This window comes from Bos grunniens, chromosome 15 (genome assembly GCF_055505025.1).
Source record: "Bos grunniens cultivar Pamir isolate PY7600 chromosome 15, Bosgru_T2T1.0, whole genome shotgun sequence".
NCBI lineage: Eukaryota > Metazoa > Chordata > Mammalia > Artiodactyla > Bovidae > Bos > Bos grunniens.
Genome location: NC_141179.1, coordinates 1302484 through 1327026, shown reverse-complemented (window position 1 = coordinate 1327026; position 24543 = coordinate 1302484). Strand labels below are relative to the sequence as shown.

General features: G+C 37.9%; 2 pseudogenes; one reads left to right on the top strand and one right to left on the bottom strand.

The window, feature by feature from the left end:
- Nucleotides 1–640: 640 nt before the first annotated feature.
- Nucleotides 641–7726, bottom strand: LOC147357232 (olfactory receptor 4P4-like; annotated as a pseudogene).
- Nucleotides 7727–20997: 13271 nt separating this feature from the next.
- LOC147357231 (olfactory receptor 4C13-like) lies at nt 20998–23672 on the top strand (annotated as a pseudogene).
- The last annotated feature ends 871 nt before the right edge of the window (nt 23673–24543 follow it).

Genomic DNA, 24543 nt, shown 5'->3' with positions numbered 1-24543 from the left:
TTTTCTTAGGATATATGCCCAGAAGTGGGTTTTCTAAGTCATATATTAGCTTTATTCTTAGATTTTTAAGAAATCTCCACACTGTTCTCCACAGTGGCTTATAAATTTGCATTCCCACCAGATGTGCAAGAGGGTATCCTTTTCTCCACATTCTCTCCAGCATCCATTGCTTGTAGATTTTTTGATGATGGTCATTCTGACTAGTGTGAGGTGATATTGCATTGCAATTTTGGAGTCCATTTTTCTAATAATAAGCAATGTTTTCTCCTATTCTGAGTAAGCTCAAACATGGACAAATTTGAGAAGGTATTTGATTTCAAAAAGTGAGAAAGTTGGATTCTATTTCAAGGAAAATTGGGTTCCAGTCATTTTTTGGAGAAAGTTGTGATATGATCAGAGATGTGCTTCAGAAAGACATTTATGCATACCTCAAATCCATGTGATTGCACTCAGAATTAGTTGGACCCTTTAAAGTGCAGATTTCAGTATAAATAACAGTGACTAGCATCTTTGGTCCAACTTCTCCAAAAACTTATATAGTTTTCCTATTTATTTAAATTAATAAATATCCTGTGGGCACTGACCAGAAGTGCAATGAGTATCACCTTACTCACTTTAATTCTGAATGTACTACTTTAGACTATACCTTCCTCATGGCGATTTTCATCTCCATGTTTCTCAGGGTGTAGATGAGAGGGTTCAACATGGGGACACAGTGTAAAGCACAGACATTTCCTTATCCTTATTTTCACTACCTGCAGGTAGAACATAAATGTAGATACAAGGAACAAAAAACAAGCTACAACCATTACGTGAGAACTACAGGTTGAGAGAGCTTTTTTTCACATGGCAGAGGAGTATGATCTAAGATTATATAATATGATTATATTAGAAACTAATAGGACAAGAAAAACAAGGACCACCACCATCCCTGAATTTGCAATCATTAAGATATTAACAACATGAATATCTTCGCACATTAGTTTCAAAAGTGGCTTCACATCACATAGGTAGTGATCTATCTGATTAGGACCACAGAAAGGTAAACTGAGTACTACCAGCAGCAGAGCAATAGAATGCCAAAAACCCACAGCCCAGGGCAGGACGATCAACATGTCACACCTCTGTCTGTTCATGACCACCATGTAGTGCAGGAGCTTGACGATGGTGACATAGCAGTCAAAAGCCATGGACACCAAGATGGCTTAGTGGATACACCCACCAGAAAGTGGGCAGTGAAGAGTTGGGTCATACAGCTGTTATAGGAAATATTTCTTCATGCTGCAGCTAAGTGCTTGATTAGCTTGGGGACCACCATGGAGGTGTAGCTGACATCCATGAGGGAGAGGTGCCAGAGAAGGTAGTACATCGATTGTTGCATTAGATGGCTGCAGGTGATGGTGAGCATGATGATAAAACTCCCCATTAAGACAGTCAGGTAACAGAGCAGGAACAAGAAAAATAGCAGTAGCTCTACTTTCTTATTACACCACAGTCCCATGAAAACAAATTCTGTGACATTGTTCTGATTTTCCGTGAGGTTCAGGTGAGTTCAAAACACACAAGAGAAATTTACTTCATCTGAAATGATGCAGAACATAATATATCTTTAATGGCACTTTCTAAGTTTTGAAGTATTTAAACATGAATAAAAATGTAGTTTATGCAGGATTTATTCCAGATACAATCTTGTAAATCCTTTTAGATTAATGGTGTTATTATATTTAAAGAGGTATTTAGTAAAAGCCTGTCTTATGCCTGAAACTTTTGTAAACATTTCAAATGCGTTTAACTCATGCTTGAAAGTAAAGTGAAAGTGAAGTTGCTCAGTTGTGTCCAACTCTTTGCAACCCCGTGGACTGTAGCCCACCAGGCTCCTCTGTCCATGGGATTCTCCAGGCAAGAATACTGGAGTGGGTTGCCATTGCCTTCTCCAGGGGATATTCCCGACACCAGGGATCGAACCCAGGTCTCCTGCATTGCAGGCAGACGCTTTAACCTCTGAGCCACCAGGGAAGCCCATGTTTAGTTATTACTAATAATTATTACTCTGATATTCATTTTACATATGGATAAACCAAAAAATGGGGAATCAATTAATTCTACAGGCTTCCCTGGTGGCTCAGATGGTAAAGAATCTGCATACAATGCGGGAGACCTGGGTTCGATCCCTGGGTTGGGAAGATCCCCTGGAGGAGGACATGGCAATCCACTCCAATATTCTTGCCTGGAGAATCCCCATGGACAGAGGAGCCTGGCGGGATGTAGTCCATGGAGTTGCAAGGAGTCAGACATGACTGAGTGGCTAAACACAGCACAGGACAGTTAATTCTACAAAATAATTAAGATAATTAAATAGCAACCTAATATATGAACCTGCATTTGATGCCATTTTCCATGCTCAAAACAGCTATGCTACCTCATCTACTGATCCAATAAATGTACTACCAGGTCTTTCCCATCTCCATACAGAATATGGGGTTTTATGCCATCTATGCCATTTACCTGTAAAACTTTAGGTAAGTCCCTTCCCTCCTCTATGGTACACAAAATTTTTGGATAAAGTCTAAATTATAGGTGAAAATTACAAATGCCCATTGGAAGCAAACATTTATTTTTGAAATATAAACAAAACAAGGTTCTTAATTATGGCAGGCATAGTCTTAATCATTTTTTAACAGTTTCAATGACTCTCCTTCTTTGCACCATGGACATACAGAAAATGAATTTGAGGCAAAATTAGTGGGTGTCTAAATATAGGAAGAGAAGTTATTATTAAATAAAGTGTTCTCCTTTTATTAATCATTCTAAATAATATTTTACAGGTCACTATTGTAACACAAGAAACACTTCGGAAATTTGGTTGTTATCTGTAGACATATTGAATAACTCAATGTGATTAATAGATGATCTGCTTATTGAAATACACATTTTGAATAGTGCCACCACTTTGATGCAATATAACTAGGAGCAGATACTGAATATAGTAGAACTGTCATCTTTTACTCATAATCCGATGTCTCCCAGTGAAAATATATTTTACCTAAAGGACTTTTAATTTCAATACATTATTTTAATGGTATAAGTGGGGAACAATATGAACCATTAAAGAGATGACTCATCTAATGATTACGAAGATGAGGATCCAGGCTTCACAGGTGGCCCTAGTGATAAAGAACCCACCTGCCAATGCAGGAGACATGATACGTGGGTTTGACTCCTAGTTTGGGAAAATCTCCTGGAGTAGGAAATGGCAACTCACTCCAGCATTTTTGCACAGAAAATCCCATGGACAGAGGAGCCTGGCAGGCTACAGTCCGTGGAATTGCAAAGAGTCAAACATGCCTGAGCTACTGAGCATGCACATCAAGGCTCTTGTATCCTGCTGTAAGCAGTTCATTTTCTCTAAGCCTCCTTCTTCAACTACTAAGTGGAACTAATAATGCTGAGCAGCAGTAGATTGAATTTACTATGATCAAAGATTTTTGTAAAAATAAAATGCTGTTCAAACTCCCAATTATTTTTTCAACATTTACCTAAATTATTTTTCTCAATTAAGTGACATGCACACACACACATATAAATATGTCTCTCTTTCTCTCTCTCTCTCTTTATATATATCTATATATCTATATATCTATATATATAGATATATATATATATCACAGGTAAACATTGTTATGCTTATATATATATGCTTCTAAATATAGAATATATATATTCTATATATATATATATATAACAATGCTTATATATATATATATATATATATATATGTATATGTATATATGCTTTCCTGGTGGCTCAGAGGTTAAAGTGTCTGCCTGCAATGTGGGAGACCTGGGTTTGACCCTTGGGTTGGGAAGATCCCCTGGAGAAGAAAATGGCAATATATATAAACAATGCTTACCTGTGAGATTTTAAATTTTTTTGAAGTACTATAGTTCTTTAGACTAGTTCCTTTTATTTGTCTGTGAGTGTGCTATGAAACAGCAAATAAATATGGAATACCTCTTAAGTTCCTGTGAATATTCCATCAAAAGTAATTTAGAAAAATATAGATAATTTAGGGATATCTTCAATTCGATTACAAGGTACAAAAGGACCAGAGGGAAAAACTCCCTCATGCACTGTGCAGCAGCCAATGGGTTTGTAGTCGTAATTGTAAATAAAGCCAATAAAATTATGGTGAGTATATACACATAGGTTTGAAGGTTACTTTTTTAATTTATCTCTTGGTGGTTATTGGACTAATGATGCAACACTTCTCTAATGCTATAACACTGAAAATGTTATGGATACTTTTACTTTTTCATCTCTCTCCTCTCCTAGAATATTTCCTCCAAGACTTGTCACTATTTATCACAATACATAATATATATTTAACAAATGTTTCATTCTTAATTATCCAATTTACACATTTTTTTCTGTTACTGTATTACCTAGTATTAGGGTGTTGGCTATGGTTTTTCCTGTGGTCATGTATGGATGTAAGAGTTGGACTGTGAAGAAGGTTGAGTGCCAAAGAATTGATGCTTTTGAATTATAGTTTTGGAGAAGACTCTTGAGAGTCCCTTGTACTGCAAGGAGATCCAACCAGTCCATTCTGAAGGAGATCAGCCCTGGGATTACTTTGGAGGGAATGATGCTGAAGCTGAAACTCTAATACTTTGGCCACCTTATGCGAAGAGTTGACTCATTAGAAAATACTCTGATGCTGGGAGGGATTGGGGGCAGGAGGAGAAGGGGACGACAGAGGATGAGATGGCATCACTGACTCGATGGACGTGAATCTGAGTGAACTCCGGGAGGTGGTGATGGACAGGGAGGCCCAACGTGCTGTGATTTATGGGGTTGCAAAGAGACCGACATGACTGAGCGACTGAACTGAACTGAACTGAACTGAGGGTGTTGGTTAGAAATGGGAAAAGCCACAATGATTAATCATTTCCCCCTCCCCCCCACCTTTTTTTTTTTTAATTCGTTTGGCTTGGTTTTGTCCTTTCTTTCCTTGGGTGAAAGAGAGAGAGAAATGACCCCAGAAAGTAAAGTAACACGTTGACTAAATTCTAGTCCTTACTTTATAGTAGATAATCCCTATGGGTCTATGCAAGTTTACTACAAAGGCTAATCTTGTTATATATGATGTCTCACTTTTAAAAAATTGCTTATTTCCACACAACCCTCCCAGCACAGCCAAAAAAACCCCAAATAACTCCCAAGACAAAGAGCACAGGCGGTGACCTGAAATACATGCACATAAACCCTGTGCAGAAGGCAGGCACGGAGAGTGGAAACAAGTCCACACTAGCCCCATGAAGCAAAGGGCAGGTCTGGGGAGCCAGAACAAGTGCGCAGGAGCCCCACAGCAAAGAAGGTGAGCTTAGTGGGCTGAGACAAGTGCACACGAGCCCCACAGCAAAGAGGGCGGACCTAGGGAACTGAGACAAGTGCACACAAGCCCCAAGGCACAGAGGGTGAACTTAGGGGGCGGGGGGAAGCTGACACAAGTCACTCAGATGCAGAGGAATCCACACAAGCATCTACCTAGCAAGTTTCGGCCAGCAGGGCAGGGCAGGACAGAGGAACAGAAGCACAGGCAAGGATCCCAGGGACAGGTAGGGGCTGGCAGCACTGCAGATATGCTGAGAGGGTCACTTTGAAGCAGCTGTGGAAATAGACATGCCTAGCACTGTGAAGTGGTTTGCCATTTCCTTCTCCAGTGGACCACATTCTGTCAGACTTTTCAGTCTTGGGTGGCCTCACGTGGCATGGCTTAGTTTCATTGAGTTAGACAAGGCTGTGGTCCGTGTGATCAGATTGGCTAGTTGTCTGTGATTGTAGTTTCAGTCTGTCTGCCTTCTCATGCCCTCTCTCAGTGCCTACCCTTTTACTTGGGTTTCTTTTATCTTGGACATGTGGTATCTCTTCACAGCCACCATTCCTGACCTTGGAAGTAAGACAATGCCAAAGAAAGCTCAAACTACTGCACATCTGCACTCATTTCACAGGCTAGTAAAGTAATGCTCAAAATTCTCCAAGCCAGGCTTCAGCAATACATGAACCGTGAACTTTCAGATGTTCAAGCTGGTTTTAGAAAAAGCAGAGGAAGCAGAGATCAAATTGCCAACATTCACTGGGTCATGGAAAAAGCAAGAGAGTTCCCAAAAAACATCTCTTTCTGCTTTATTGACTATGCCAAAGCCTTTGACTGTGTGGATCACAATAAACTGTGGAAAATTCTGAAAGAGATGGGAATACCAGACCACCTGACCAGCCTCTTGAGAAACCTGTATGCAGGTCAGGAAGCAACAGTTAGAACTGGACATGGAACAACAGACTGGTTCCAAATAGGAAAAGGAGTATGTCAAGGCTGTATATTGTCACCCTGCTTATTTAACTTACTGCCCTGGTGGCTCAGACAGTAAAGCATCAGAGTATTTATATATAGAGTACATCATGAAAAACGCTGGGCTGGAAGAAGCACAAGCTGGAATCAAGATTGCTGGGAGAAATATCAATAACCTCAGATATGCAGATGACACCACCCTTATGGCAGAAAGTGAAGAGGAACTAAAGAGCTTCTTGATGAAAGTGAAAGAGGAGAGTGAAAAAGTTGGCTTGAAGCTCAACATTCAGAAAACGAAGATCATGGCATCTGGTCCCATCACTTCATGGGAAATAGATGGGGAAACAGTGGAAATGGTGTCAGACTTTATTTTTTTGGGCTCCAAAATCACTGCAGTTGGTGACTGCAGCCATGAAGTTAAAAGACCCTTACTCCTTGGAAGAAAAGTTATGACAAACTTAGATAGCATATTAAAAAGCAGAGACATTACTTTGCCAACAAAGGTCCATCTAGTCAAGGCTATGGTTTTTCCAGTGGTAATGTATGGATGTGAGAGTTGGACTATAAAGAAAGCTGAACACTGAAGAATGGATGGTTTTGAACTGTGGTGTTGGAGAAGACTCTTGAGAGTCCCTTGGATTGCAAGGAGATCCAACCAGTCCATCCTAAAGGAGATCAGTCCTGGGTGTTTATTGGAAGGACTGATGCTGAAGCTGAAACTTCAATACTTTGGCCACCTGATGCAAAGAGCTGACTCATTTGAAAAGACCCTGATGCTAGGAAAGATTGAGGGCAGGAGGAGAAGGTGATGACAGAGGATGAGATGGCTGGATGGCATCACCGACTCAATGGACATAGGTTTGGGTGGACTTCAGGAGTTGGTGATGGACAGGGAGGCCTGGAGTGCTGCACTTCATGGGGCTGCAAGGAGTCGGACACGACTGAGTGACTGAACTGAACATCACAAAAGCTAGAATGACTGCCCAAAGACATACTGAAAGCATAGACACTCCAAAACCTACTACTGGACACTGCACTGCCGTTCAGAAAGAGGAGACCCAGCTCCTTCAACCAGAACACAGGCACAAGCTCCCCCAACCAGGAAAATATCACAGGACTCTAACCCAACCCCCTCCACAGTGGCAGACTCCGCAACCAAGAGCTACGTCTTGAGAACTTTAATTTTTTTTTTCTTTCTCTCCACACTGTTTATTCCCCAACATATTTCAACCATTACATTAACTTTTTGTGGTGCTGTGGAGTTTTCCTGTTTGTTTTCCTTGTTAAAAAATATAATAATTATTAATTTTAAGATTTATTTTTATTTTTTTTCTTATACATCACACATTTTTTCCCCCTATATATTTCTACCTCCATATTAGCCTTTTGCAGTGCTGTGGAGTTTTGCTTTTTGTGTTTCTTGTCAAAAAAGAAGAAAAACAAAAAAATTAACTTTAAATGTTTTTTTTCTCTTTATCAGTTTTTTTTTCTTTCATTTTTCTTGATTTTTTTTAAAAATTTTATTTTTGATATATTAAACTGCTTTTCTTACAGTTCTTTTCTGGCTGTAGTTATTCCTGAATATATATAAATCTTATCCACATATGTCTATTTATCTTTGCTTTTCTAATTTTTATTTTTTTAATCCTCTTCTTCACCCCCACCTTTTCTCTTTTCCCTCCACTCTTCTTTTTCTTGTTCTCTCTTTTTTAATTCTCCCTTTTTTTCCTTCACTCTTTCTTATTTCACCAAGTAAGTTAAACTGTTGAGCTGTCTATGCTATTTTCCCCAGTTGGCCCTCTGCACATGCTCAGATTTCCAGATTTAGCATTAGCTAACTTTACTTTCAGTTGATTTCACCTCTGGTTTCCCTTGTTAACCATGTCAATCTCCTGTACTATTTTCTTTAGAAGACTTTGGCTATAACTGTAAGTGTGGAAGTATGTGTGTATATATCCTAGTATTTCTGTAATTACCTACTTGATTTCCTCCTACTAGAACACAGACACAAGTCATTCCCCAAAAAGAAATCAACACAAATCAGCAAACCAACATTTCCCTCCAAAGCCAAAAATCAAAAGGAAGAAGTAATACAACCCTAAACCCTGGGGAAAGGAGACCTCAAGTGGAGCAAGTTATTAAAAAAAAAAAAAAAATGAAAAGACAGAGAAATACAGCACAAATGAAAGAGCAAGGTAGAAACTCACAACCCCAAATAAACGAAGAGGAAATAAGTAAGCTCTCTAAAAGAGAATTCAGACTAATAATAGCAAATATGCATCAAAGACTTGAAAATAGATGGAGAATATGCAAGAAGCATTTAACACAGTTACTAAAATCACCAAGGACATTAAAGAAATAAAAAATAAGCAAATGGATGAATAACATAATTACCAAAGTTAAAAATACTCTAGAAGAAATCAATAGCAGAATAACTGAGGCAGAGAAACAGATAGGTGAGCTGGAGTTTAGAATGGTGGAAGTAACTGCTGAAGAGAAGAATAAAGGGAAAGGAATGAAAAGAGTTGAGGATAGCCTCAGTGACCTTTGGGGCAATATTAAACACACCAACACTTAAGTTACACGGGTCCCAGAGGAAGAATAAAAAAAAGAAAGTCACTGAGAAAATTTTTGAATAAATTATAGGTGAAAACTTCCCCAACATAGGAAGGAAAATAGTCAATCAAGTCCAAGAAGTACAGAAAATCCCTTACAGGTTAAGCTCAAGGAGAAACACATTGAGACACATATTAATCAAGGTAAGAAAGATTAAGCACAAAGAAAGAATATTAAAACCAGCAAGGGAAAAGCAACAAGTAAAATACAAGGGAAAACCCATGTGATTAACAGAGGATCTTTCAGCAGAAACTCTACAGGCCAGAAGGGAATGACAAGATATATTTAAAGTACTGAAAAACCTACAACCATGATTACTATGTCTAGCAAAGATCTCATTCAAAATTGACAGAGAAATCAAAAACTTTACAGATAAGCAAAATTAAGAGAATTCAGAACCACTAATTCAGAACCACCAGCCCTGGAACAAATTCTAAAGAGACTTACATAGCCAGTAAACACAAGAGAAAGAAAAGTCCCCACAAAAACAAACGCAAAACAATAAAGAAAATGAAAAAATAGGAACATATGTATCAATAATTACCTTAACTGTAAATGGATTAAATGAACCAACCAAAAGATACAAACTGACTCAGTTCAGTTCAGTCCCTCAGTCGTGTCCGACTCTTTGTGACCCCATGAACCGCAGAAAGCCAGGCCTCCCTGTCCATCACCAACTCCCGGAGTTTACCCAAACTCATGTCCATTGAGTTGGTGATGCCATCCAACCATCTCATCCTCTGTTGTCCCCTTCTCCTCCCGCCTTCAATCATTCTCAACATCAGGGTGTTTTCAAATGAGTTAGCTCTTCGCATCTGGTGGCCAAAATACTGGAGCTTCAGCTTCAGCATCAGTCCTTCCATTGAACACCCAGGACTGATCTCCTTTATGATGGACTGGTTGGATCTCCTTGTAGTCCAAGCGACTCTCAAGAATCTTCTCCAACAACACAGTTTAAAACCATCAATTCCTTGGCACTCAGCTTTCTTTATAGTCCAACTTTCATATCCGTACATGGCCACTGGAAAAACCATAGCCTTGACTAGACAGACCTTTGTTGGCAAAGTAATCTCTTTGCTTTTTAACAGGCTCTCTAGGTTGGTCATAACTTTTCTTCCAAGGAGTAAGAATTTAATTTAATTTCATAGCTGCAATTACCATCTGCAGTGATTTTGGAGCCAGAAAAATAAAGTCAGCCACTGTATCCACTGTTTACCCATCTATTTGCCATGAAGTGATAGGACTGGATGCCATATCTTAGTTTTCTGAATGTTGAGTTTTAAGCCAACTTTTTTGACTCTCCTCTTTCACTTTCACTGACTGATTGAATGGATATAAAAACAAGACCCATATATATGCTACCTATAGGAGACCCACTTCAGACCTAGAGACAAATACAGATTGAAAGTAAAAGGATGTAAAAGGATAGTCCATGCAAATGGAAACCAAAAGAAAGCTGGAGTGGCAATTCTTATTTCAGACAAAATAGACTTTAAAATAAAGAATATCACAAGAATCAAAGAAGTACATTACATACTGATCAAAGGATCAATCCAAGAAGATGACATAACAATTGTAAATGTCTATGCACCCAACATAGGAGCACCTCAATACATAAGGCAAACACTAACAAACATAAGAGGAGAAACTGACAGCAACACAATAATAGTAGGAGACTTTAATGCCCCACTTTCACCAATGGAAAGTTCATCAAAACATAGAACCAAAAAGGAAACACAAACCTTAAATGAAACATTAGACCAAATGAACCTAATTTATATTTTAAGGATTTTCCATCCAAATGCAGAATACACTTTCTTCTCAAGTGCACAAGGGACATTCTCCAAGATAGACCACAACCTGAGCCTTGAATCAAGTCTCAGTAAATTTAAGAAAATTGAAATTGTATCAAGTATCTTGTCTGACCACAATGTTATGATACTAGATATCAACTACTGGAAAAAAAAAAAAAAAAACACAACTCTTGGAGATTAAGCAATACATCACTACATAACAAAGAGGTTACTGAAGAAATAAGGGAGTAAATAAAAAGATTCCTAGAAATAAATGACAATGAAAACATGATGACCCAAAACCTATGGGATTCAGCAAAACCTGTTCTAAGAGGTTTATAGCGATACAATCCTACCTCCACAAACAAACAAACAAACAAAAAAGATCAAGTAAACAGCCTAAATCTAAATCTAAGGCAGCTGTAAAAAGAAGAACAAAAAAACACCCAAAGACAGCATAAGAAAGGAGATCATAAAAATCAGAGCAGAAATCATTGAAAAAGAAATGGAAACAATAGCAAAGATTGGTAAAACTAAAAGCTGGTTCTTTGAGGAGATAAACAAAATGGACAAACCACTATCCAGACTCACCAAGAGAAAAAGGGAGAAAAATAAAATCAATAAAATTATAAATGAAAAAGGAGAGATTACAACAGGCACGATAGGAACAGATACTTCAAAAAGATCAGCTTGCCAAGGCTGAACCAGGAAGAAGCAGAAATTATGAACAAACCAATTACAAGCACTAAAATTGAAGCAGTGATCAAGAATCGTACCCAAAAGAAAAGCCCAGGGCCAGATGGCTTCACAGGGGAATTCTGTGAAACATTTAGAGAAGAACTGATGTCTATTTTTCTGAAACTCTTCCAAAAAATTGCAGAGTAAAGAGAACTTCCAAACTCATCCTACAAGGCCACAATCACCCTGATACCAAAACCAGGAAAAAAACAACAAGAAAAAAGCAAATTACAGGCCAATGTCACTGACGAACATAGATGCAAAATTCCTCAACAAAATTCTAGCAACGGAATCCAACAACACATTAAAAAGCTCATACACCATGATCAATTCAGGTTTATTCCAGGGCTGCAAGGATTCTTCAGTATATGCAAACCAAAGTGATACACCATATCACCAAATTGAAAGATAAAAACCATATAATCATCTCAATAGATCCAGATAAAATTCAGCATTCATTTATGAAAAAAAAAATCTTCAAAAAATGGCCATAGAAGGAATCTATGTCAACATAGTAAAGGCCATATAGGAAAAGCCCACAGCGCATATAATTCTCAAAGGTGAAAAACTAAAAGCTTCCCCTCTAAGATCAGGAACAATACAAGGGTTTCCACTCTCACCACTATTATTCAACATAGTATTGGAAGTTCTAGCTATGGTAATTAGAGAAGAAAAATAAATAAAATGAATCCAGATTGGTAAAGAAGAAGTAACACTCTCACTGTATGCAGATGCTATGGAACTATACATAGAAAACCCAAAAGAAACTATCAGAAAATTATTAGAGCTAATCAGTCCATTCAGCAGAGTCATGAGATACAAGGTCAATACACAGAAATTACTTGCATTCTTATGTACAAATAATGAAAAATCAGAAAGAGAAATTAAGGAATAAAAACCATTCACCATTGCAACAACAACAAAACACATAAATAAAATATCTAGGGATAAACCTACATAAGGAGACAAAATACCCGTATAGAAAAACTATAGGACACTAATAGAAGATATCAAAGATGGCATAAACAGATGGAGAGATATTCCATGTTCCATGTAGGAAGAATCAATATTGTGAAAATGACTATACTAGCAAATGCAGTCTACAGGTTCAATGCAATCCCTATCAAATTACCAATGGCATTTTTCACAGAACTAGAACAAAAAATTTCACAATTCATATGGAAACACAAAAGACCCTGAATAACCAAAATAGTCTTTAGAAAGAAGTATAGAGCTGGAGGAATCAACCTTCCTGTCTTCAGAGTATGCTGCAAAGCTACAGTCATAAAGCCAGTGTGGTACTGGCACAAAAACAGAAATACAGACCAATGGGACAAGATAGAGAACCCAGAGATAAACCCACTCACCTACTGATACCTTATTTTTGACAAAGGAGGCAAAAATATACACTGTGGGGAAAGACAGCTGGGAAAACAGCAAAGCTATGTGCAGAATAATGAAATTAGATCAGTACCTAATGCCATACACAAAGATAAACTCAAAATGGATTAAAGACCCAAATGTAAGACCCAAAACTATTAAACTGTAAGAGGAGAACATAGGCAGAACACTCAATCACATAAATCAGAGCAAGATCTTCTATGACCCATCTCCTAGAGTAATGGAAATAAAAACAAAAATAAACAAGTGAGGTCCAGGTAAACTTAAAAGCTTTTGCATAGCAAAGGAAACTACAAACAAGATTAAAAAAAAAACAAACCTAAGCCCTCAGAATGGGAGAAAATGAGAGCAAAGGAAATAGCTGATAAAGAATTAATTTCCAAAATACACAAGCAGCTTATACAACTAAATACCAGAAAAGCAGGCAACCCAATCAAAAAGTGGGAAAGGTACCTGAAGAGACATTTCTCCAAAGAAGACATACAGATGTCTAACAAGCTCATGAAAAGGTGCTGAACATCATTCATTGTTAGAGAAATGCAAATCAAAAGTACAATGAGATACCACCTCTCATCAGTCAGAATGGCCGTCAACAAAATGTCTACAAACAATAAATTATGGAGAGGGTGTGGAGAAAAGGGAACATTCTTGCACTGCTGGTGGGAATGAAAACTGATACAGCCACTATGGAAGATGGTATGGAGACTCCTTAAAAAGCTAGGAATAAAACCACCATATGACTCAGCAATCCCAATCCTGGGCATATACCCTGAGGAAATCAAAACTGAAAAAGACATATGTACCCCTATGTTCACTGCATCACTATTTACAATAGTTAGAACGTGAAAGCAACCTAGATGTCCATCAGCTGATGAGTGGATAAAAAAGCTGTGGTACATATACACAATGGAATACTACTCAGCCATAAAAAGCAACAAATTTGAATCTGTTTTAATTAGGTGGATGAAACTAGTGCTCATTATACTGAGTGAAGTCAGTCAGAAAGAAAAATGTAAATATTGAATACTGACATATATGTATGGAATCTGAAGATACAGCACTGATGAATTTATTTTCAGGGCAGCAATGGAGAAACAGACATAGAGAACAGACCTATGGACAAGCTGGGAGGAGAGGAGGGAGAAGGGGAGATGTATGAAGAGTGTAACATAGAAATTTACAATACTATGTATAAAACAGATAGTCAGTGGTAATTTGCTGTTTGACTCAGGGAACTCAAACAGGGGCTCTGTGTCAGGCTGTTGGGTGCGGTGGGGAGGGGGATGGGAGGGAGGTCTTGGAGGGGGTGGATGTGGACGTACTTATGGTTGATTCTTGTTGATGCATGACAGAAAACCGCAAAATTCTGTAAAGCAATTATCCTTCCATTAAAAAACAATACTATTATGTAATATTATTATATTATATTATATTATATTAATATATTAAAATATAAAAATCATATTATTTTTTAAAAATAAAAATAATATTTTATATTATTAAAAATAATATATATATTAAATATATATTATAAAATAATATATATAATCATATATATATATATATATATATATATATATATTTGCTTGTTTCTGCTTCTCTTCACCCTTTCTGGACACCCACTGTTCTCTAACATATTCAGCTCTTGCTAGTCCCAAGATATTGCACATTCCTTGTGGCTTTTCTCCATCTGTCCATATCTTGAAAATAATCTCTTACAAAACTCCCCTTAAATCATAACATGTGCCTCCAGCTTTGACCTACTACATGACACTGACGTATATGTACTTAATGATATAGCCTGAAAAAGCATGAATCAAAGTTAATTACATCCACCTGAAGAAAACATAAATCCACCATCACTGTAGAAATTTTCAATATTACTTTTTAAATTATTGATAAATAAAGTTGGCAATAAATCATAAAGTATATAAAAATTCTAAACAGAAAAATTTATGAGAATATAGATGCATAAATAAAATAGTACCTATACCAAAGAATCCTATTATTCAGCATGCATACATGAATATCTACAAAATTAAGTGTTAGGCCATTAAAAAACAGTATCAACTAATTTGCCCTTAACACAATATTGTAAATCAACTATATTTCAATAGAAGTTTAAAACAATGAATGTGTAGTAGAAAATCAGCATCAAAAAAAAAAAAAAAAAAGAAAGAAAGAAAGAAAGAAAGAAAAAGAAACATGGTTGGAGAACTTTTTCTATCTGAATTGAAGTCATTATAAAGCAGTGATTTAAAAAAATGTGTGGTATTGACACAAGGAGATAGGTAAATCATTGAATATAATATAATGTTCATACATATAGTTAAATTACAAAGGGCTTGAAATGAAATTTAAAATGGAAGATACATAAATGGCCAATAACAGTATTTTTAAATGTTCAGCAAATTGACTAATTTGGAAATTAGTCTAATTTCCAATAATTTCCACTAATCAGGAAAACAAACTATATCCTCAGTAATTTATCTCTGCATACCTCCTAGAATGACTAATAGGAAAATAGCAAGGGCAAGAATGTGGAACAATTCATGTGTTTGAAATTAGAACTCTCTTTTTGTGGTTTAAATATCATTCCTCATTTTTAATATTGCCTAGGTTTCCATGACAGGCTTCCCTTGTGGCTCAGCTGATAAAGAATCCACCTGCAATGTGGGAGACTTGGGTTTTATCCCTGAGTTGGGAAGATTCCCTGGAGAAGGGAAAGGCTACCCACTCCAGTATTCTGGACTGAGTCCAACAAAGAGTTGGACATGACTGAGGGATTTTCACTTTCACTTCCATGACAGCCATCACATAATTGTAAGAAATAACTTATTGGGAGCCTTTTAGAGTTTCTGTTTATTTTCATAGGCCCTCTGATGAATGTGAGTAATAGGTTTATGGATAAGTACTTTAAAATGGGTTTTCTAGGTGGGATAGTGGTAAAGAATCCACCTGCCAATGAAGGAGATGCAAGAGACAGGGGTTATATCCCTAGGTTAGGAAGATCCCCTGGAGTAGGAAATGGCAACATGCTCCAGTATTCTTCCCTGGAAAATTCTATGGTCAGAGGAGCCTGGTGGGCTACAGTCCACGGGGTCACAAAGAGTCGGACACAAATGAGCAAACACACACAAATACACACACACACTCACACACACACTTTAAAATGACTAGCATTAATTTTTTGTCCTCACTGTTCTAGTCCTCAAGCAATCAAATTTAGTTTCTCAGAAAAATTTTAATGTAAGAAAGAAGTACCTTCTCTAATTTGAGTCTATATCTGAGGCCCCCAGGTTGGAATTATTCTATTATTGATATTCACATAACTTTGACCATTCTAAGAAATCCAAGTTTTGATAGAAGAAGCTTTCATGTTTTTGGTTCCAAGGACAGGGACTAAAGGGTTTCTTTGGTGACTCAGTGATAAAGAAGCCACTGCAATGCAAGAGATTCGGGTTCAATCTCTGGGTTGGAAAGATCCCCTGGAGAATAAAATGTCAACCCATTCCAGTCTTCTTGTCTGGGAAACCCCATGGATAGAGCAGCATGGAGGTCTACAGTCCATGGGGTCACAAAAGAGTAAGACACTACTTAGTGACTAAACAACAATAACAATAACAGAGACTAAAATTCCCCCACTTATTCTTAATAAGTGTTTCTTGAACACATCTCTCCAGAGTATCTCTTTCTAAGACAAAGTCTTTCCATCAAAGGAAATAATTAACTTCTGGGAGAGAAAATAGCAGCTACAAGATAACGTCCTTGATCTTTTATGGCAACCTGACTAAATATCCTTGAATTGTAGGTTAAAAAAAAAAGCCTTTTTGTGTGGTTATTTTTCACATCTTCAGAACAAGCTTCATCAAGGATGGAATGACTCATTTGAATGTGTTTCCACTATGTATTCTGCCTCCTGCCTATGGGATCATAGCCATGTATAGAAGATCATTTCTACATAGCATTACAAATAAACTAATTTTAAATTCAAGTCTTGGGTTTTCTGTAGGCTAGAAAGAAATATTTAGACATAAAATAATTCTGTACTATTGATTTGATATTGAATTACCCAACAGACTGGTTCCAAATAGGAAAAGGAGTATGTCAAGTACGTATATTGTCACCCTGCTTATTTAACTTATATGCAGAGTACATCATGAGAAATGCTGGGCTGGAGGAAGCACAAGTTGGATTCAAGATTGCCAGGAGAAATATCAATAACCTCAGATACACAGATGACACCACACTTATGGCAGAAAGTGAAGAGGAACTAAGCTTCTTGATGAAAGTGAAAGAGGAGAGTGAAAAATTTGGCTTAAAGCTCAACATTCAGAAAACTAAGATCATGGCATCCAGTTCCACCACTTCATGGCAAATAGATAGGAAAACAGTGGAAATAGTGGCTGACTTTATTTTTGGGGGGCTCCAAAATCACTGCAGATAGTGATTGCTGCCATGAAATTAAAAGACACTTACTCCTTGGAAAGAAAGTTATGACCAACCTAGACAGCATATTAAAAAGCAGAAACATTACTTTATCCACAAAGGTCCATCTAGTCAAGGCTGTGGTTTTTCCAGTAGTCATGTACGGATGTGAGTGTTGGACTATAAAAAAGCTGAGCACAGAAGAATTGATGATTTTGAATTGTGGGTGTTGGAGAAGACTCTTGAGAGTCCCTTGGACAGTAAGGAGATCCAACCAGTATCCATCCTAAAGGAGATCAGTCCTGGGTGTTCATTGGAAGGATTGATGTTGAAGCTAAAACTCCAATACTTTGACCATCTGATGCGAAGAACTGACTCATTTGAAAAGACCCTGATGCTCAGAAAGATTGAGGGCAGGAGGAGAAGGGGACAACAGAGGATGAGATAGTTGGATGGCATCACCAACTCAATGGACATGGGTTTGGGTGGACTCCAGAAGTTGGTGATGGACTGGGGGGCCTGGTATGATGCGGCTCATGGGGTCACAAAGAGTCGGACACGACTGAGTGACTGAACTGAACTGACTACAGTCTCTTTCTGAATATGTCATATCTTTTATATTGAGTTACTTATTCAAAGAGGATGTCAATTTGAAGATGGGATTAGTTCTGAACAGCCCCAAATATCAGTAAGATCATCTAAGTACAGAAAGTAAGTTAAAAAAAAAAAAAACACTTAAAAAATAGTGCTGATGCTCATTAAAGATTGTTACTTTAAAAATTAAAAAGACTATTACTTTTCATACATTTTTATCATTATGTTTCAATAATTTTCATATAGAGTATCAGCACATGTCATCCTCACCCCATTCATCAAAAGATAGCTGGTAAATATCATTAACCTAATTTGACTTGGGCAAAATTTGAGGCTCATAGAGATTAAGAAATTTGCAAGACCTAGGCTAACAATAGGCTTTTTTTGTGTGTTATGAGACAATTCATTTAATAATCAAGAGTAGCTATTAGAATGAAAACAATATTTAAATACACTTCACAGACAAAATGGCATAAATGTATTAAATCATATTAATTATAACTTGTTTAATCCAAATATGAACCCAAATAACTCTCTCTGAAATTAACTGCTATGAATGATACAGATCTCTGTGGCTTCTTTGAAAGTAAAATAGGAAATGATTTTTCCTTGGTTTCTTGTATGGCTAAATATTTCTCTGTCTTATTGCTCGAAATGTCAATTCTTATCACATGGGTGTGTAGACAGTCATGAAAAGAAGTGAGGGTCCTTTGTGCATCCATAGCTGTGTGAGGGATAATTTCATATAGCTTTTTCCTCAAAGGATTCTTATCCTTTGTGAGGTGGACCCTATGTTTCTCACCTGTTAGAGGAAACAAGGATATAAGATGCCAAGAAATGTGCCTTAGGTCAAGAAGTTGCTAGTAGGAAAAAGTCAAATTCTAATCTGGTCTTCCTGATTCTCAAGCCAATATATCTCACCAGCAGGATTCTTATTTTCAACTTTTCAAGAGGAGTCTGTGGGACCATGCTTTGCAAGGGAACTGGGGAGACAAGAAATATGGTGAGAGAGGAACAAAGATAAAAAGAACTTTCAATGAAGCATAGTTATTAATCATAGTTTGTTTATTAATATTTGAGTATTATAATATTGTGTGTATGTGTGTTTGATGTGTCTGTTGTGTCTGTTGATGAAATTGTTTCAAATATACTTGCCTCTGAAGCAATATTAAATAGCTATAATTATTATGGTCATATCTAAAGGAGTTTATTAGTTTAATATTGTTTGCTATAACATCACACTATAGCATGTGTGTAAAATATTTGGAAGAAAAAGAAGTTAAGGTGTTTAATCTAATCTTGGCTTGTTCTTGAGTAAGATCCTTAACGTCTCTGTTTCTATTTCCTAATGTATAAAATAAGCATAAATTATAATATCAATCATTTCATAGGTTTATAATGAGAATAAAAAACAGCTTCGAAAAATCACTTGGAGCATAATTAAGGGTTGATTAAATTTTTGGTGATATGACAGTTAACATTACTGATCTGCAGATGACACCACCCTTATGGCAGAAAGTGAAGAGGAACTAAAAAGCCTCTTAATGAAAGTGAAAGAAGAGAGTGAAAAAGTTGGCTTAAAGCTCAACATTCAGAAAACGAAGATCATGGCACCTGGTCCCATCACTTCATGGGAAATAGATGGGCAAACAGTGGAAACAGTGTCAGACTTTATTTTTTTTTGGGCTCCAAAATCACTGCAGATGGTGACTGCAGCCATGAAATTAGAAGATGCTTACTGCTTGGAAGGAAAGTTATGACCAACTTAGATAGCATATTCAAAAGCAGAGACATTACTTTGCCAACAAAGGTCCATCTAGTCAGGGCTATGGTTTTTCCTGTGGTCATGTATGGATGTGAGAGTTGGACTGTGAAGAAGGCTAGGCACTGAAGAATTGATGGTTTTGAACTGTGGTGTTGGAGAAGACTCTTGAGAATCCCTTGGACTGCAAGGAGATTCAACATGTCCATTCTAAAGGAGATCAGTCCTGGGTGTTCACTGGAAGAACTGATGCTAAAGGTGAAACTTCAATATTTTGGCCACCTCATGTGAAGAGTTGACTCATTGGAAAAGACTCTGATGCTGGGAGGGATTGGGGGCAGGAGGAGAAGGGAACGACAGAGGATGAGATGTCTGGATGGCATCACCGACTCGATGGACGTGAGTTTGAGTGAACTTCGGGAGCTGGTGATGGACAGGGAGGCCTGGCATGCTTCAATTCATGGGGTCGCAAAGAGTCGGACATGACTGAGTGACTGAACTGAACTGAACTGAACATTACTGCCAACATTTTTATTTGAGATTGTTCCTCATGTGCTAAATGGATGAAATAATAGCATCTACAAAGGTTGCTGTCTTGCTATGGTGATTTCAATCAATCATTAAAAGTATATTTATTACCTATCATAAAGTTATTGGATTTAGGCAAAGTGTTTGTCATTTGATTATAGTAGCTCCTGTATTACTTTATTTCCTTTCCATCATAAATATCCTGCTACACTTTCAATTACTATAAATAGTCTGACACTGGAAATTATTTATCTTTTATCACCTTACAGAAGTTCAGTACACCTTACCTAAGTGATACAAACATCTTTATTAGATACATATCTAAAATTCCCTCTTTCTCAAATCCTTCTTCATCCCACACTCAAATTCTCAACTACTTTTCCTGGTTTCCCATTAACCAAGAATAAAGAAAACAAGATCCTTGGCTTGCATTTATAGCCTTTACATCTATTTTCTACTCTTTTCAGACTTTGCTGTCACTATATCTGAGATCGTCTGTTTCATGTTGGGCTCTGAGGCATCTCACATGATGAAGGGTGCAGAAAAAAATCTCCTGCCCATGTTTACTAAGTTCCTCAAATCTATAAACATCACCTTGCTCCAGAAGATAATGTGAATAATTTTCAAGGAAATAGAACATTTTTTCCTATCTGAAAAATAAAAAAAAAAAGAAAATCTCATAAGTGTTCAGATTTCAGTAGTTCAGTTCAGTCGCTCAGTTGTGTCTACAGACATATAACTTATTATGTTAATAACTTCAAGGTTCATTTAAGAAAAAGTGATTTTTTTCAAGTAATGTAACTATGCATACCATGAAATATATGGAGAATAAGAATAATGTTATTGAATTTATTCTACTGGGGCTCACAGAGAATCAAAAAAGAAAAAAAAAACCCAGAAAATCATATTTATTGGGTTTTTAGTCATCTACATTGTGTCTGTGGTAGGAAATGTGCTCATTGTGGTCATCATCACTGCCAGCCCATTATTGGAGTCCCCTATGCACTATTTCCTGGCCTATCTCTCCTTTATTGATGCTTGCCACTCCTGTCTTTTCATACTATTCATGGGGTTCTCAAGGCAAGAGTACTGAAGTGGTTTGCCATTCCCTTCTCCAGTGGACCACATTCTGTCAGACCTCTCCAACATGACCCATCCGTCTTGGGTGGCCCCACCTGGCATGGCTTACTTTCATTGAGTTAAGGCTGTGATCTGTGTGATCAGATTGGCTAGTTGTCTGTGATTGTGTTTTCGGTCTGTCTGCCCTCTGACGCTCTCTCTCAGTGCCTACCATCTTACTTGGGTTTCTCTTACCTTGGACGTGGGGTATCTCTTCACAGCTGCTCCAGTGAAGCGCAACCACTGCTCCTTGCCTTGGACGTGGGATATATCCTCTCCACCACCACCCCTGAACTTGATTCAATTATATATGTATATTTATGCTGTGCTGTGCTTAGTCGCTCAGTCATGTTTTTTATAGATCTTGAGAGCCCGGAATCTGGATAGGGGATATGTTGTTCCATTCATTTTTAGCTGGCTGGAAATTTGGGGTTGGAATCCTGCAAAGGTTCAGTCTGCGGCTTTGAGAGAACCAGAGATCAAATTGCCAACATCTGCTGGATCATGGCAAAAGGAAGAGAGTTCCCGAAAAACATCTATTTCTGCTTTATTTACTATGCCAAAGCCTTTGACTGTGTGGATCACAATAAACTGTGGAAAATTCTGAAAGAGATCAGAATACCAGACCGTCTGACCTGCCTCTTGAGAAACCTGCATGCAAGTGAGGAGGCAACAGTTAGAACTGGACACGGAAAAACAGACTGGTTCCAAATAGGAACAGGAGTACATCAAGGCTGTATATTGTCACCCTGCTTATTTAACTTATATGCAGAGTACATCATGAGAAACACTGGGCTGGAGGAAGCACAAGTTGGATTCAAGATTGCTGGGAGAAATATCAATAACCTCACATATGCAGATGACACCACCTTTATGGCAGAAAGTGAAGAGCTTCTTGATGAAAGTGAAAGAGGAGAGTGAAAAATTTGGCTTAAAGCTCAACATTCAGAAAACGAAGATCATGGCATCTGGTCCCATCACTTCATGGGAAATAGATGGGCAAACAGTAGAAACAGTGTCAGACTTTATTTTTGGGGGCTCCAAAATCACTGCAGATGGTGACTGCAGCCATGAAATTAGAAGACGCTTACTCCTTGGAAGGAAATTTATGACCAACCTAGATAGCATATTGAAAAGCAGAGATATTACTTTGCCAACAAAGGTCCATCTAGTCAAGGCTATGGTTTTTCCAGTGGTCATGTATGGTTGTGAGAGCTAGACTGTGAAGAAAGCTCAGCGCTGAAGAATTGATGCTTTTGAACTGTAGTGTTGGAGAAGACTCTTGAGAGTCCCTTGGACTGCAAGGAGATCCAACCAGTCCATTCTAAAGGAGATCAGTCCTGGGTGTTCACTGGAAGAACTGATGCTAAAGGTGAAACTCCAATACTTTGGCCACCTCGTGCGAAGAGTTGACTCATTGGAAAAGACCCTGATGCTGGGAGGGATTGCGCGCAGGATAAGAAGGGGACGACAGAGGATGAGATGGCTGGATGGCATCACCGACTCGATGGACATGAGTTTGAGTAGGCTCTGGGAATTGGTGATGGACAGGGAGGCCTGGCGTGCTGCAGTTCATGGGGTGGCAAAGAGTCAGACATGACCGAGCGACTGAACTGAACTGTGCTGAAATGATTCCTCTGTCAATACCCCTAAACTGATAGTAGATTTACTCCATGAAAAGAAGACCATTCTATTTAATGAGTGCATGACCCAAATCTTTGGGGAACATTTCTTTGGAGATGCTGGAGTCATCCTATTTACTGTGATGACCTATGACCACTATATAGCCATCTGCAAGCCCTTGCACTATACAAGCATCATGACTCGTCGAGTATGTCACCTGTTTTCGGGAGTGTCATGGGTAGCAGGCTTTCTTCATGTATTCATACAGATCATCTACATCCTCAGATTACCTTTTTGTGGCCCTAATATCATAGATCACCTTATGTGTGACTTGAATCCTTTGCTCAATCTTGCCTGTATTAATACTCCAGGGCTCTTTGTTGCTGTCAACAGTGGTTTCCTCTGTCTGTTAAATTTCCTTCTCTTGATTGGCTCCTATGTGGTCATTCTGCACTCCTTAAGGTCCCAGAGCTTGGAGGCAAGGCAAAAAGCTCTCTGCATTTGTGTCTCCCATACAACAGTTGTGGTCCTATTTTTTGTGCCCTGCATATTTGTATACTTGAGACCAGCAACTACTTTACCTATTGATAAAGCAGTGTCTGTATTCTACACTATGATAACTCCCATGTTAAATCTTTTAATCTATACTTTGAGAAATACTCAGATGAAAAATACTATTAGGAAACTGTATAGTAGGAAAGCTATTTCAGATGAATCATAAAATATGATTGGAACCTAACATGTATTCTGCCAGGAGCCAGCATGAGGAATTCCGCCTGTGGCAAAAGTCATGAGGAAGGAGGCCGGCATACACAAAGGCAGGATCGAGCCTCAGGAGTCCCCCTGGAAATTCTCGAGCATCTACCCCCAAAACCAGAGTCTGCCTACTTTACTGTTTTGTTCTCTCACCTACACCTCTGACTTTATGGGGGGCTGTCCCCCACCACCATCTCCCTCTCTGAAAAAGAGTTAACTGACAGCTCCAGTTAATAAAGTTCCTGGGCGTGACAAGAGTGTTTTAGTTCACAAACCCCTCAGATGGCTCTCTAACTTGCCTGACAGGTTTACTCGGATTCCTACAGCTACGCATACGATTGTTTACAGTCTCCGAACCTTAAGAAGCTTAAGATATTCAAATAGTATAGAGCCTCTCAGAGAGTTAGAAATTGTCAGAATAGAACTAGTAGAAGATTTCATTGTTGAGCCAATGCTTGCTGCCAAGTTTCCACATCCCTTGTATTGTATCCTTGGAAGTGTATTAATTAATATAGTTGGTATGTAGAAAAAATAAGTAGTGGCCTTGGTGTTAACAACTTTAGACCTTTAAGGTAATAAATTCTTTCCTTTGTTGTAAACCCACTGCACCTTTGCCCTATAGGAATGCAACTTTATCTAACACCTTTGGAGGGTGGCACCAAACTTTAAATAATTACTCTTAGAGAAAATAAGTCTTATGGTTGACAAACCTTTGTCAGAGTCATAAAATGTTAACAGGCCTTCTGGCCAGAAGATGATGTAAATCACCTAAACCATTTGTATACGATAAGTTTGCAGAAAAGAAACCCTGGTTTTGATAAGGATCAAAGACTGCT